The following is a 13,637-nucleotide window of genomic DNA, read 5'->3' as shown; positions in this document are numbered from 1 at the left end:
TTTACGGTAATCTTACATAGCTTCTTCTCTGTCAATATTACATTGGTAACCAGAGCATACAAAACATTTATTAGACCAATTCTGGAATGCAACTCACCTGTTTGGAACCTGCATTGCACCTCAGACATTAATATACAATCAGGAGAGTCCAGAAATATTTCACAATAACAGTTCCTCACTCCTCTGCTCGCAACACAATACCTTATTCCACCAGACTTGAAATCCTGGGATTAGTTAATTTACAACTACGTCACCTTCGATCTGATCTAAATATAGTTCATAAAATCATATACCAAAATGTCCTTCCTGTCCATGACTACCTCACCTTCAAGTGCAGCAATACACGAGCACATAATAGATTCAAACTCAGTGTAAACCACTCCAAACTCGCCTGCAGAAAACATGATCTCAGCAACAGAGGGATCAATGCCTGGAATGTACTACCAGACTCTCTGGTTTCTTCCCCAAACCCCAAAACCTTTAACCTTAGATTGTCTACAGTCGACCTCTCCACGTTTCTAAGTTGTTTGTAATGGGCTCCTATGGGTACGGTCAGGAATGCAGTACTGGTATCAAAATTTGGAGCTCTCCGAGTCTTTGGAGAGGGGCGGCATACAAATCTAATAAATTATTATTATTATTATTATTATTATTATTATTATTATTATTATTATTATTTTGCACTGAAAGATGTTGAAACAAAATGCATGAGCCACGCCCACAGTGTGGTAGTAAAAATTTTGGTAGCCCATCACTTGGTGTGCATAAGTGCACCATTGTGCCTACCTTCCCTGTCCTACTGTCCTATTGTCCTCTTTTATCGGTACTTTTGACTTTTTATACAAACTACTACTATCCAATAAATAAATAAATAAAAATGAATAAAAAATAATAATTTGAGGACTGCCCTAAATGGCTGCATCCTTCTTTGTACTCAAAGGTTTGGGGAAGAGATGGCTAAAAGCCTCTTCTGCCCTCCTGCTAAGTTGCGCTAACAGAGGGGTACAATCACAATCATGTGAGGTGCTAATACCACTCTATAAAAGCCTCAGTAAGACCACATCTAGAGTCCTGCATCCAGTTTTGGGTCACCACACTATACAAAAGATGCTTAGACTCTAGAAAGAGTGCAGAGAAAAGCAACCAGGATGAGGAGGGGACTGGAGGATAAAACATACGATGAACGGTTGTAGGAACTGGGAATGGATAGTCTAAGGAAGAGAAGGACCGGGGGAGACAGGATAGCAGTCTTCCAATATTTGAGTGGCTACTACAGAGAGGAGGGGCTCAGGCTGTTGACAAAAGCCCCTGAAGGCGAGACAAGGAATAATGGATGGATACTGATCAAGGAGAGATTCAACCTGGAAATAAGGAGAAATTTTCTGACAGTGAGAAGAACAAACCGATGGAGCAGAAGTTGCCTTCGGAAGTGGTGGGAGCTTCATTCCTGGAGGCTTTCAAGCTACATTGCCATCTGTCAGAAATGGTGTAGGGCCCTGATGGCAAACCTATGGCACACTTGTGGCACATGTAGTCATATTAGTGGGCATGTGATCAGTGCATAGGGGATGGGATAGCACGGTGAGTGTCACACATACATTGCAGGGGGCGAGGCATGTGAGAAGGCATTGAATTTTGAGTGTGGGTACACATATAGCTGCCCCGAGTCTACGGAGAGGGGCAGCATACAAATCTAATTAATAATAATAATAATAATAATAATAATAATAATAATAATAATAACAATAATGTGCGTGCAATAGCACTCATGCACCCACTTTCCCTTAGAGCTTCGGTTAGAGGAGAATTTTCTCCGTTTCCACAAGGCATTAAAGACACCCCTCTTTGATTCAGCAGATTGAAGCATCCTTGTTCTGGGGATCAGCAAGAGGGGAGGACATCGGAGAGGTTGGGAAGGTTTTTAACAAGTTTGGTGATTTTATTAGTTGTGTTTTAGCTAAGAGTGTGTATTGCCTAATGTTTGTCTTTGCTAGTTGTACATGGCTTCCTGTTATGCCCTTTGTTTAAAGGGTATTATAAATAAACATTTATTATTATTATTATTGTTGTTGTTGTTGTTGTTCTTGTTGTTCTTGTTCTTCTTCTTCTTCTTATTATTATTATTATTATTATTATTATTATTATTATTATTATTATTATTATTGTGGCATCCAAAGAAAAAAAGGTTTGCCATCACTGACCTATACCATTTCAGACAAGTGGCTGTCCAGTCTCTTCTTAAAAACCTCCAGTAATGGAGCACCCACAATTTGTGGTGGCAAGCTGTTTCATTGATTAATTGTCCTCACTGTTAGAAACTTTCTTCTTAATTCCAGGCTGCCTCTCTCTTTGATTAGTTTCCATCCATTGTTTCTTCTCTTGCTTTCTGGTGCTTTGGAAAATAATTTGACCCTCTCTTCTCTGTGGCAGCCCCTCAAATATTGGAATCCTGCTATCCTACCACTCCCAGTCTTTCTTTCTTTCTTTCTTTCTTTCTTTCTTTCTTTCTTTCTTTCTTTTTCTTTCTTTTTTTTCTTCCTTCCTTCCTTCCTTCTTTCCTTCCTTATTTGATTGATTGATTGATTGATTTGTATGCCGCCCCTCTCCGCAGGCTCAGGGCGGCTCATAACCCTTCCTTCCTTCCTTCCTTCCTTCCTTCCTTCCTTCCTTCCTTCCCAAACAATTATAGGATGGTAATTTGTACAAATAAAACATTAGATAAGTAATGATAAAAAGTAATGATAGAAGACAATAGAACAGTAGGACAGGGACGGTAGGCACAATGGTGCACTTATGCACGCCCCCTTTTCTCTAGGCTGGCCAAACCCAAATCCTGCAGCCATTATATTCTAACTTTCCTTCTCTTAAATTAGCTTCAAATACTTTCATATTTGAAAATGCTCTTCAAAGGGCAAAAATATGTGATTTGATTAGAGAGGCATTCAAAACAGCAGACAATATTCAGAAAAATTATTCAGTTGTTTCTGAAAATAGAAAGCAATCAGGAAGCGGCTGAGTACAGAAAGTGCAGAAATAATGAATTCGGTTCACAAACTTCAAGAGGTTGTTTTTGTTTGGATCAGATAATTAGTTTCTAGGAGCATACATTACCTAAACTTCAATGAATCCACTGACTACATTAATAGTAAAATAGGGCAGGTGAGCCCTTTCCCACGTTTTAAGATGCCTTCGCTCACCGAAACAGGTTATACTGTGAAAATTGATCCCAAGCGACATAGAGAAATCCCGTTTAGGCAGAATGAGCATCACTTTGGGACTGGAGAAAATAGATTTTCTAGATTTGGGCTGCGAGAAGTCACTAGAATGTGCTCCAGACAATGCAACTGTAATAGTGCTTGTAACTGAAACATCAATTTAGAGAACCAGATCCACTTACTACTTTGTTACTAATTTAATAACTGCAGTGATTCACTTAACAAACGTGGCAAGAGAGCCGAGGTGGCACAGTGGATAGAGTGCTGTACTACAGGCCACTAAAGCTGACTACTACATCTGCAGGTCAGCGGTTCAAATCTCATCACCGGCTCAAGGTTGACTCAGCCTTCCATCCTTCCGAGGTGGGTAAAATGAGGACCCAGAATGTTGGGGGCAATAGGTTGACTTTGTAAATGGCTTAGAGGGCTGTAAAGCACTGTGAAGTGGTATATAAGCAGGGGTGGGCTACTGGCCAGAGGTGGAGGAACGCAGTGGCGTAGCGAAAATGGAGCTCTACCCTAGAACACCCAATTTGCACTGAAAGATGTTGAAAGAAAATGCAGGGCGTCCTGCATAAACCATGCCCGCAGTGTGGTAGTAAAAAGTTTGGTAGCCCTTCACTGTATTTAAGTCTAAGTGGTATTACTATTGACCTTTCCTTCCTTCCTTCCTTCCTTCCTTCCTTCCTTCCTTCCTTCCTTCCTTCCTTCCTTCCTTCCTTCCCCCACTGATTGGAATGAAGCATTGCGGGCTAATTCTGGCGACTGCCAGTGGTTCAATTCTCCCCAGCTCAAAGTTGACTCATCTCCATTTCCACTCATGGATCGCCGAGCCCACCTGTACTGGGTGCAACCTACTACTGGTGGTGGGGGCTCTTTTGAAAGTCCTCTGCAAGAAAGAAGAATGAGGAGAACACTTTATCTGCTCTGGGGGAGGCATTAAAGTCCAGGCAAAACTGCTTCAATCCTGCTTTAAGCCGCAAGGCGGAAACAGCTCCTACCAGTCCTGCTACTTTGACTGCTGAAAATATTTCTTTGGTGACTCTGGACTTTCCTTAAAACTCTGCTGTTCTGTTCGGATCGTGTGTGACCCGAAAGCCATGTGTGAGTCCCTGTAAAAAATTTTCCCTGCATATCTGAAACTTGAAATTTCATGACTTTTCATCATTTCAGGGGTTCTCTCTATGAGAATTTTTTTTGGGGGTGGGGGTGGGGGGCTTAGTTTTTGCTGGGCAAAAAAGTCACACTTCTTCTGTTCCTGGGTCACCCTGACCCGGACCGAAAACTCTTCATTTGCATTGCTTATGTTTGGTCTTTTTGAAAGCTTTTTTCACTTGGAAAGTAGTCTTAACATTTCTGCACACAATGATATGAAAATTGAAATAAAAAAGTAAATCTTATTGGTTTATTTTGCTGCTATAATGCATGCCCCCCCCCCATTTTTGTGAAAGTTTTTTCAATTTATGGATAGTTTTGCTTGCAAAATGCATTCTATTTTACTGAAGTTGGTGTGGGATTGGTAGCTTGAACATTTCTGAATATAAGAAAAATATAAAGGAACTGAAAAAAATGGTTCAGCTCGGCTGCTTGCAACCATTTTCACTTTTTATTTTTTCATGCTCCAAATCCGAAATATTCTTTAAAATCTTAGGCATTCATTTACTCAATTTAACAATGCTGATCATCATAAAAATATTTGTGGGGGTGGGGGCTAATTTTTTTCTGGGGGGAAAAAAGTCACGTTTACTCTGTTCGGGTCATATAGACCCCGACCAAAATGATTTTTTTTAGGTACTTGAATTTGATCTTTTTGAAAACTTTTTCAACTGGAAAACTAGTTTGAACATTTATGAACATAATGATATGAAAATTGAACTGGAAAAATTGAGACTTATATTTTTATTTTGATCAAAAAGCCCCTCCCCCCATCCTTTCTGAATTTCGTGTCAATTTATATTTTTTAAGGCCACAAATCCCTAAGGAATTTCCCCCCAAAAGGTTTGATATACTAAATTGAACAGTCCTGAACATAAGAAAAATATAAATGAACTGAAAAAAAATGGTTCTTATTGGTTTATTTTTGCCACAAAAGGGCCACCCCCCCTCGGCCTTGCTGTGTGCCATTATTGTCACTTTTTATACATATTTGGCTAGAAATATTTGGAATATCCTTTTGAAAATCAACCACATTGTAGCCAGAGAACTAATTTTATGAAAGAAATCCATTTTACTAAAACAAAGTATGTAAGTTTGAAATTAACAGCATAATTTTTATATAAATTGAAATAACTTTATGTACAAAATAAACCAATATGCATCAATTTTTCCAGTTCAATTTTCATATCATTATGTTCAGAAATGTTCAAGCTACAAATCCCACACCAACTTTTGTAAAATAGAATTCATTTTGATAACAAAACTATCCATAAAGTGAAGACTATTTCACAGAAACGGGGGGGGGGCATGCATTATATCAGCAAAATAAACCAATAAGATTTACTTTTATCATTTCAATTTTCATATCATTGTGTGCATAAATGTTCAAGCTACCAATCCCACACCAACTTTAGTAAAATAGAATGGATTTTGCAAGCAAAACTATCCATAAATTGAAAAAACTTTCACAAAAATGGGGGGAGGCACATTTATGTGCAAAATAAACCAATAAGGATTAATTTTTTCAGTTCAATTTTCATTCCATTGTGCGCAGAAATGTTCAAACTTGTTTCCAGGTGAAAAAAGCTTTCAAAAAGACCAAATATAAGTACCTAAAATGATCAATTTGCAGTCCGGGTCAAATAGACCTGGGAACATAAGATTAGGGAGTTTTTCTAAACAGAACAGCAGGGTTTTTAAATGGTGAAATGCCAAAGAGAGTCACAAGCAGAGGGGGAACAACTCTTCCATCCCACTGTTCATTTCTGGAAAAAAAGTGTTTTTTGTTCCAAACCTGAAATTGGGTTTCCAATGTTTTAGTGATTGATTGATTGATTTTGTCCATTACACAATGAGAGTTATAGTGGGTATACATATAGTAAATACATAATGAAGGTTATAGAGGATATAGAGGATACTGATAGAAAAATATATGTAAAAAAGACTAGAAGAGAAGATATAGGAATAAAATATATCAATGAAAGAATAGAGAAGAGATATAGGAAAAGAAGAATGGTATAGGAGATATAGGAGAGCAATAGGACAGGGGACGGAAGGCACTCTCGTGTATTTATGCATGCCCCTTACTGACCTCTTAGGAATCTGGGGAGGTCAACCGTGGATAATCTAAGGGTAAAGTGTTGGGGGTTTGGGGATGACACTACCAAGTCAGGTAATGAGTTCCACACTTCGACAACTCGGTTACTGAAATCGTATTTTTTACAGTCACGTTTGGAGCGGTTAATATTAAGTTTAAATCTGTTGTGTGCTTTTGTGTTGTTGTGGTTGAAGCTGAACTACTCACCGACAGGCATGACGTTGCAGCATATAATCTTATAGGCAATACTTAGATAATGTTTAAGGCGTCTTATTTCTAAGCTTTCTAGGCCTAGGATTGTAAGTCTAGTCTCGTAGGGTATTCTGTTTCGAGTGGAGGAGTGAAGGGCTCTTCTGGTGAAGTATCTTTGGACATTATCAAGGGTGTTAATGTCTGAGATGTGATATGTTGCACTTGTGAATGCGAAAAAGAAGATTACAACTAAATCTATTGACAGTGGAAAATATCATGACGATATAAATTTTTTTGTAAAAGTTTTTTTGTCCATAGTTTCCATATATATATACCTCCATGCATATACCTTAAGACATATCCATAATATAGATAATTATACATTTTTATCCAATCAATCATGAATCAATATCTTATTTTTGCCCCTATTTTATGTTGTTACTTATCAGTCTGTTTTTCTTCTTTTCTTTACACTCCCTTCCCTCTAGCTCCCTCTCCTCCCTCTCCCTCCTTTCTCCTTCTCTCCCCCCCTCCCTCTCTCCCTGCACTCCTTCTCTCCTCCCTTCCCTTTCTACTTCCTCTTTCTCCCTCTTGACCTTTCCCTGAGCGATACTTATCCTAATTCATCTTCTATTTAAAGAGACTGCTGTTTTATTATTGTTGTTAGCCGCCCCGAGTCTACGGAGAGGGGCGGCATACAAATCTAATAAATAAATAAATAAATAAATAAATAAATAAAAAATAACATATTCCCATACATCTTCAAATTATCGGTGTCTTTTCTAAACTTGTTTTTTTTAATCTATACATGTAATTCTTTATTCCAGGTATATACAATTAATCCAATGCTTCCTACTATAAATCTGATTTCTGCATGCACAGAAGCAAAATAATCACCAAAATCGCACGTGAACATCCCCTTGGAGATTTTGGCATGTTTTTGCTTCCTTTGCACATGCACAGAAGCAAAATCACGCAAGGAACATGCATACAGGAACATGTACAGTGGTACCTCTACTTACGAACGCCTCTACTGAAGGAACCTTTTGAGATACAAACCCGGTGTTTAAGATTTTTTTGCCTCTACTTCTGAACCGTTTTCCACTTACAAACCCGAGCCACCGCCGTTGGGATGCCCCGCCTCTGGACTTCCATTGCTAGCTGAAGCGCCTGTCCTTGCACTGCTGGGATTCCCCTGCGCCTCCCCTTGTTGGGAATCCCCACCTCCGGACTTCCGTTTCCACCCTAAGCAAATGGTTCAGATTTGGTGAATCGTGCAGAGATGACGTAAGGAATGCCCCAGCAATTAATTATTTACCTATCTATCTATCTATCTATCTATCTATCTATCTATCTATCTATCCATCGATCCATCGATCCCATCCATCGATCCCATCCATCGATCCCATCCATCGATCCATCGATCCATCGATCTATCCATCGATCCATCCATCGATCCATCCATCCATCCATCCATCCATCCATCCATCCATCCATCTATCTATCTATCTATCTATCTATCTATCTATCTATCTATCTATCTATCTAAAAGGGACCTTTCAGGTCATCAAGTCCAACCCCCTGCTTAAGCAGAAAATCCTACAGCACTCCAGTCAGATGATAGTACAATCTCCTCTTGAAAATATCCAGAGTTGAAGACTTATGAAGGGAGATTCCTGGAACCGGGCATGGATAGCCTAGAGAAAAGAAGGGTCGGAGGGGACATGATAGCAGTATACAGATGTTTGAGGGGTTGCCACAGAGAGGAGTGGGTCACTCTATTCTCCAGGGCACCAGAGGGCCAGACCAGGAGCAACGGATGGAAGCTGACCAAGGAAAGATTCAACCTGGAAATAAGGAAGAACTTCCTGATGGTCAGAGTGATCAACCAGTGGAACAGTCTGCCAGCGGAGGTTGTGAATGCTCCAACTATGGATATTTTCAAGAGGAGATTGGACTGCCATCTGACTGGGGTGCTGTAGGATTTTCTGCTTAAGCAGGGGGTTGGACTTGATGACCTGTAAGGTCCCTTTTAAATAAATAAATAAATAAATAAATAAATAAATAAATAAATAAATAAATAAATAAATAAATAAATAAATAAATAAATAGATAGATAGATAGATAGATAGATAGATAGATAGATAGATACAGATAGATAGATAGATAGATAGATAGACAGACAGACAACAATTAATTAATTAATTAATTAATTAATTAATTGCTGGGGCATTCCTTAAATTACCTCTATTTTCCAATCCTTCCTAAAACCAGCCTTTCCCCCTAAGCCAGTGGTTCTTAACGTGGGGGTAAGACCCCTTTTGGTGGTCGAACGACCATTTCCCAGGGGTTGCCTAAGGCCATGGAGGGAAAAGACAAATTTTCCATGGTGTTGGGAACTGAGGCTTCTATTCTGGAACCTTGGAACATATTTTTACAATGCAGCCAATCAGGTGTTGACAGTGGGGGTGTCCCTCTGACCTTCCTGCCAATCAGCTTATTATATGTTGTAAGCTGTCCCGAGTCTTCAGAGAGAGGCAGCATATAAACCAAACCAAACCAAACCAAACCAAACCAAACCAAACCAAACCAAACCAAACCAAACCAAACCAAACCAAACCAATCAGGAGTGGAGAGAGAGGGCTATTTATACCTCCTTGTGGCCTTTGCACTTGAGCTTCCTGTTCCTGTGCAAGATCATGTATCCTAAGATATCTATAGGGTCGTGCAGAGGGTATAGCTGGCTCTATAGGCAGAAGAGGAAATGCCAATTCTATGGGTTTGTCTGAGCTCCCAGGTTCGGTTGAAATTTGGACGGCTCTGAGATGTGTTTTGAAAAAGCGCTGGGTAATTCCTATTGTGGCTTAATGGCTTTGTCCTGTTTTGGCTCTGGGAGGAAGAGTATTTGCTTATGAATAGAGTTACCTAGAGATATCTTTCAATAAGCTCTTTCTTAAGTGCTGACATCTGCTATGGGCTATTAAGGAAAGTGGGAGCTGCTTTCTGCCTCTAAAAAAACTATGTTTCTTGATTTCTTCCTTTGGGAAATATAACCATCTGCCTTTTAAAAAATATTTCTCAAAATATTTCATTCTTCTATGGGGCTTCCCACAGAGGTATGACCTGGACGAAGGGATAGATGGGGAACTTATCAAATTTGCAGATGACACGAAACTGGCAGGAATAGCCAACATTCCAGAAGATAGGTGCAAAATACAGAAGGATCTTGACAAGTTTGAACTATGGGCGCTATCTAACAAAATGAAATTAAATGGTGAATAAAGTAAGGTTCTACATTTGGGCAAGAAGAACAAAATTCAGAGGTCCAGTATATGTGGTACATTGCTCAACGGTAGTAACTGTGAGAGGGATCTTGGAGTCCTAGTGGACAACCATTTAAATAGGAGCCAGCTGTGTGCAGCAGCTGCCAAAAAAGCCAACACAGTTGTAGGCTGCATCAACAGAGGGAGAGAATCAAGATCACGTGAAGTGCTAATACCACTTTATAAGGCCACACTTGGAATCCTGCATTCAGTTTTGGTCACCACAATGCAAAAAAGGATGTCCAGATTCTAGAAAAAGTGCAGAGAAGAGTAACAAAGAGGATTAGGGAACAGGAGGCTACATATGAAGAATAGTTGCAGGAACTGGGCAGGGCTAGTTTAATGAAAAGAAGGACCAGGGGAGACATGATAGTAGTGTTCCAATATCTCAGAAGTTGTCACAAAAAAGAAGGAGTCAACCTATTCTCCAAAGCATCTGAGGGTAGAACGAGAAGCAATGGGTGGAAACTAAACATGCAACTTAGAACTAAAGAGAAATTTCCTGACAGTCAGAACAATTAACCAATGGAACAGAAGTTGCCTCTAGAAGTTGTGAATGCCCCATCACTGGAAGTTTTTAAGCAGATGTTGGGTAACCATTTGTCCGAAGTAATGTAGGGTTTCCTACCTAAGCAGGGGGTTGGACTAGAAGACCTCCAAGGTCCCTTCCAACTCTAGTGGAAAAAAAGAGGTACAAAAAAAAGGAGCCCACTCCGTTGGCAACCCACACGGCCTCACAGCACAAAAATCCTGCAAAAGAGGTGTAAATGCAAACAGCTTTTTGAAAAGGTCAAAAAGAGGTGGAAAAACAGGTTTGCGTCAAGAAACAGAGCCAAAAGCTAAATGCCACATCAGCCTTTGCAAGCCGGGCAAGAGAAGGATACGGATAGAGATTTACTGAGTTGGAAAGGACCTTGATGGTCATGTAGTCCACCCTTCACACACCCCTCCGGCAAAGCAGCAGAACTTACACTATTTTTGACAGATGGCAGTCCGGTCTCTTCTTGAAAAATTCCTGTGATGAAGCTCCCACAGCGAGTTTACTCTCTCCTGCATGACAAGCACCGAGGGCTAATAGTGTACATAATAATAATAATAATAATAATAATAATAATAATAATAATAATAATAATAATAATAAAAAAATAGATTTGCATGCCACCCCTCTCCGAATACTCGGGGCAGCTCACAACAATAATAACAATACAATATAATATAAATCTAATATTAAAAAGAACAAGTTAAAAACCATTATTACTAAAAACAATCAATGCTACACAATAACACCACACTCAAATGCTACAAGTCAGAAGGGGGGGATTAGTCCCTCCATGCCTGGAGACATAAATGGGTCTTCAACATCTTGCGGAAGGCAAGGAGGGTGGGGGCGGTCCTAATCGCTGGGGGGAATTGATTCCAGAGGGCTGGGGCCGCCACAGAGAAGGCTCTTCCCTGGGTCCCGCCAGATGACATTGTTTTGTCGATGGGACCCGGAGAAGGCCAACTCTGTGGGACCTAATTGGCCACTGAGATTCATGCGGCAGAAGGCAGTCCCGTAGGAATTCTGTTCCAATGCCATGTAAGGCCTTATAAGTCATTATCAACACTTTGAATAGTGTCTGGAAACTAATCGGCAGCCAGTGCAAGCTGTGGAGTGTTGACGAGACATGGGCGTATATAGGAAGGCCCATGATTGCTCACGTGGCCGCATTCTGCACGATTTTAATAATAATAATAACAACAACAACAACAACACAGTTGGAAGGGACCTTGGAGGTCTTCTAGTCCAACCCCCTGCCTAGGCAGGAAACCCTACATTACTTCAGACAGAGGGTTATCCAACATCTGCTTAAAAACTGCCCACACTGCCAAAAGCACCAACACCTGCTTCAATGACCGTGGGATTCCTGTCCTTGATGGGTCAGCAAACTCGCCTGACCTGAACCCCATAGAGAATCTATGGGGCACTGCCAAGAGAAAGATGAGAGACATGAGATTGAACAATGCAGAAGAGCTGAAGGCCGCTATTGAAGCATCCTGGTCTTCCATAACACCTCAGCAGTGCCAGAGGCTGAGAGCTTCCATGCCATGCCCCATTGAGGCAGTAATTGCTGCAGAAGGGGCCCAAACCAAGTATTGATTATACATGCTTATACTTTTGAGAGGTCTGATATTGTTCTATGTGCAATCTTTGTTTTATTGATCACGTATAATATTCTAATTTTCTGAGATGGGGGGATTTGGGGTTTTATGAACTGCACCCCATAATCACCACAATTATAGAATAAAATAGAATAGAATAGAATAGAATTCTTTATGGGCCAAGTGTGATTGGACACACAAGGAATTTGTCTTTGGTGCAGATGCTCTCAGTGTGCATAAAAGAAAAAGATACATTTGCCAAGAATCATGTGTCATAGGGGTCAAATAAGCAAAGAAGAAACAATCAATATTAATAAAAATTATGACCAATCACGGCTTGAACTCTCTTGCCTTGCATGTAACAAGTCTCTCTCCTATATTACATCTCACCTTTTAAGTTGCATCATTGAAATAAATGAACTTTTGCAACGATATTCTAATTTTTCGAGGTTTGCCTGTAGCTCCGGGCATCCTTCTGGGATGTTAACACAGCAGCCCAGTTTAAAATTTCACCAGCAGGGGGCAATGTCGGGTCTCTTAAAAGAGAGGAAGTAGCAGAGCAGCCAAAGGATTTACCGTAATCTGAATTTCTGGTAAATAAACCCTTATTTTCAAAGGTTGTATTTTAAACAGGTGAGTGTACCGTGCGCCTCCCCCGCTCCAGCTTGTGGGAAAACCAGTTGGCCTGGCCTTGACTCAGAAAGCTAAGAGGAACTGCATAAAAGCGGAACGTGGGAGATTCCAGGCTGGAAAGCAAATGGTCCTGCTTTGGGCAGGCACAGGGGGCAGGGCAGAGGTGGGCTGCTAAGGTGGGAGGGTGACGTGCGTTTGCTCCTCCTGGCTCTGAGTCCAGTGCAATTCTGCTCCTGCACCTGGGCAGGTAGCGAAATTGCAAACGGACACACAGGGGCTCCACGCAGGTGCTAGCGGACACGCAGGTGCTAGTGGAGTCTAGTGCAATTCTGCCACTGTACCTGGGCAGGTAGAAAAATCACGCACGGACACGCAGGGGCGCCCATGGTGGTAGTAACTTCATGCACTATTTATTGAATACTTAATAGGTTTTTTTTATTGTCCTCCCTTCTCTTAGTGTGATCCTTAATTACTTTTAAAATAGGAAATAATTAAAATAGTATCTTTTTTTACCCATAAACGCTTGAATCATTTTAATCATTATTTAGAAATGAGCTTTTGTAACAATGAAAGAAAATTGAGCTACTTGCCTAATCTGTTATCACACTGAACCTTGTGGGTTTAGTACAAAACTTTTAAATGTTCCTGTGCTCCTCAACAAATAATGCCACCAATCATTTGTCCTTTTTGTAGCTATTCAAATAATGGGATTTAATCGACTGAAAAAGAGTCCAAGCACCTATTTGACAACCTATCTTGGTTGGTAAGCCACACCCACCCCAGTCACATGACCTTTAAAGCCACGCCTACAGTGTGATAGTAAAATTTTTTGCAGCCCTTCACTAAGTGGGGCCCTTCGAAGCAAGTCGGGGTGTTTAA

This window comes from Erythrolamprus reginae, chromosome 10 (genome assembly GCF_031021105.1).
Source record: "Erythrolamprus reginae isolate rEryReg1 chromosome 10, rEryReg1.hap1, whole genome shotgun sequence".
Taxonomy (NCBI): Eukaryota; Metazoa; Chordata; class Lepidosauria; order Squamata; family Dipsadidae; genus Erythrolamprus; species Erythrolamprus reginae.
Note: the sequence above shows the minus strand (reverse complement) of the source record.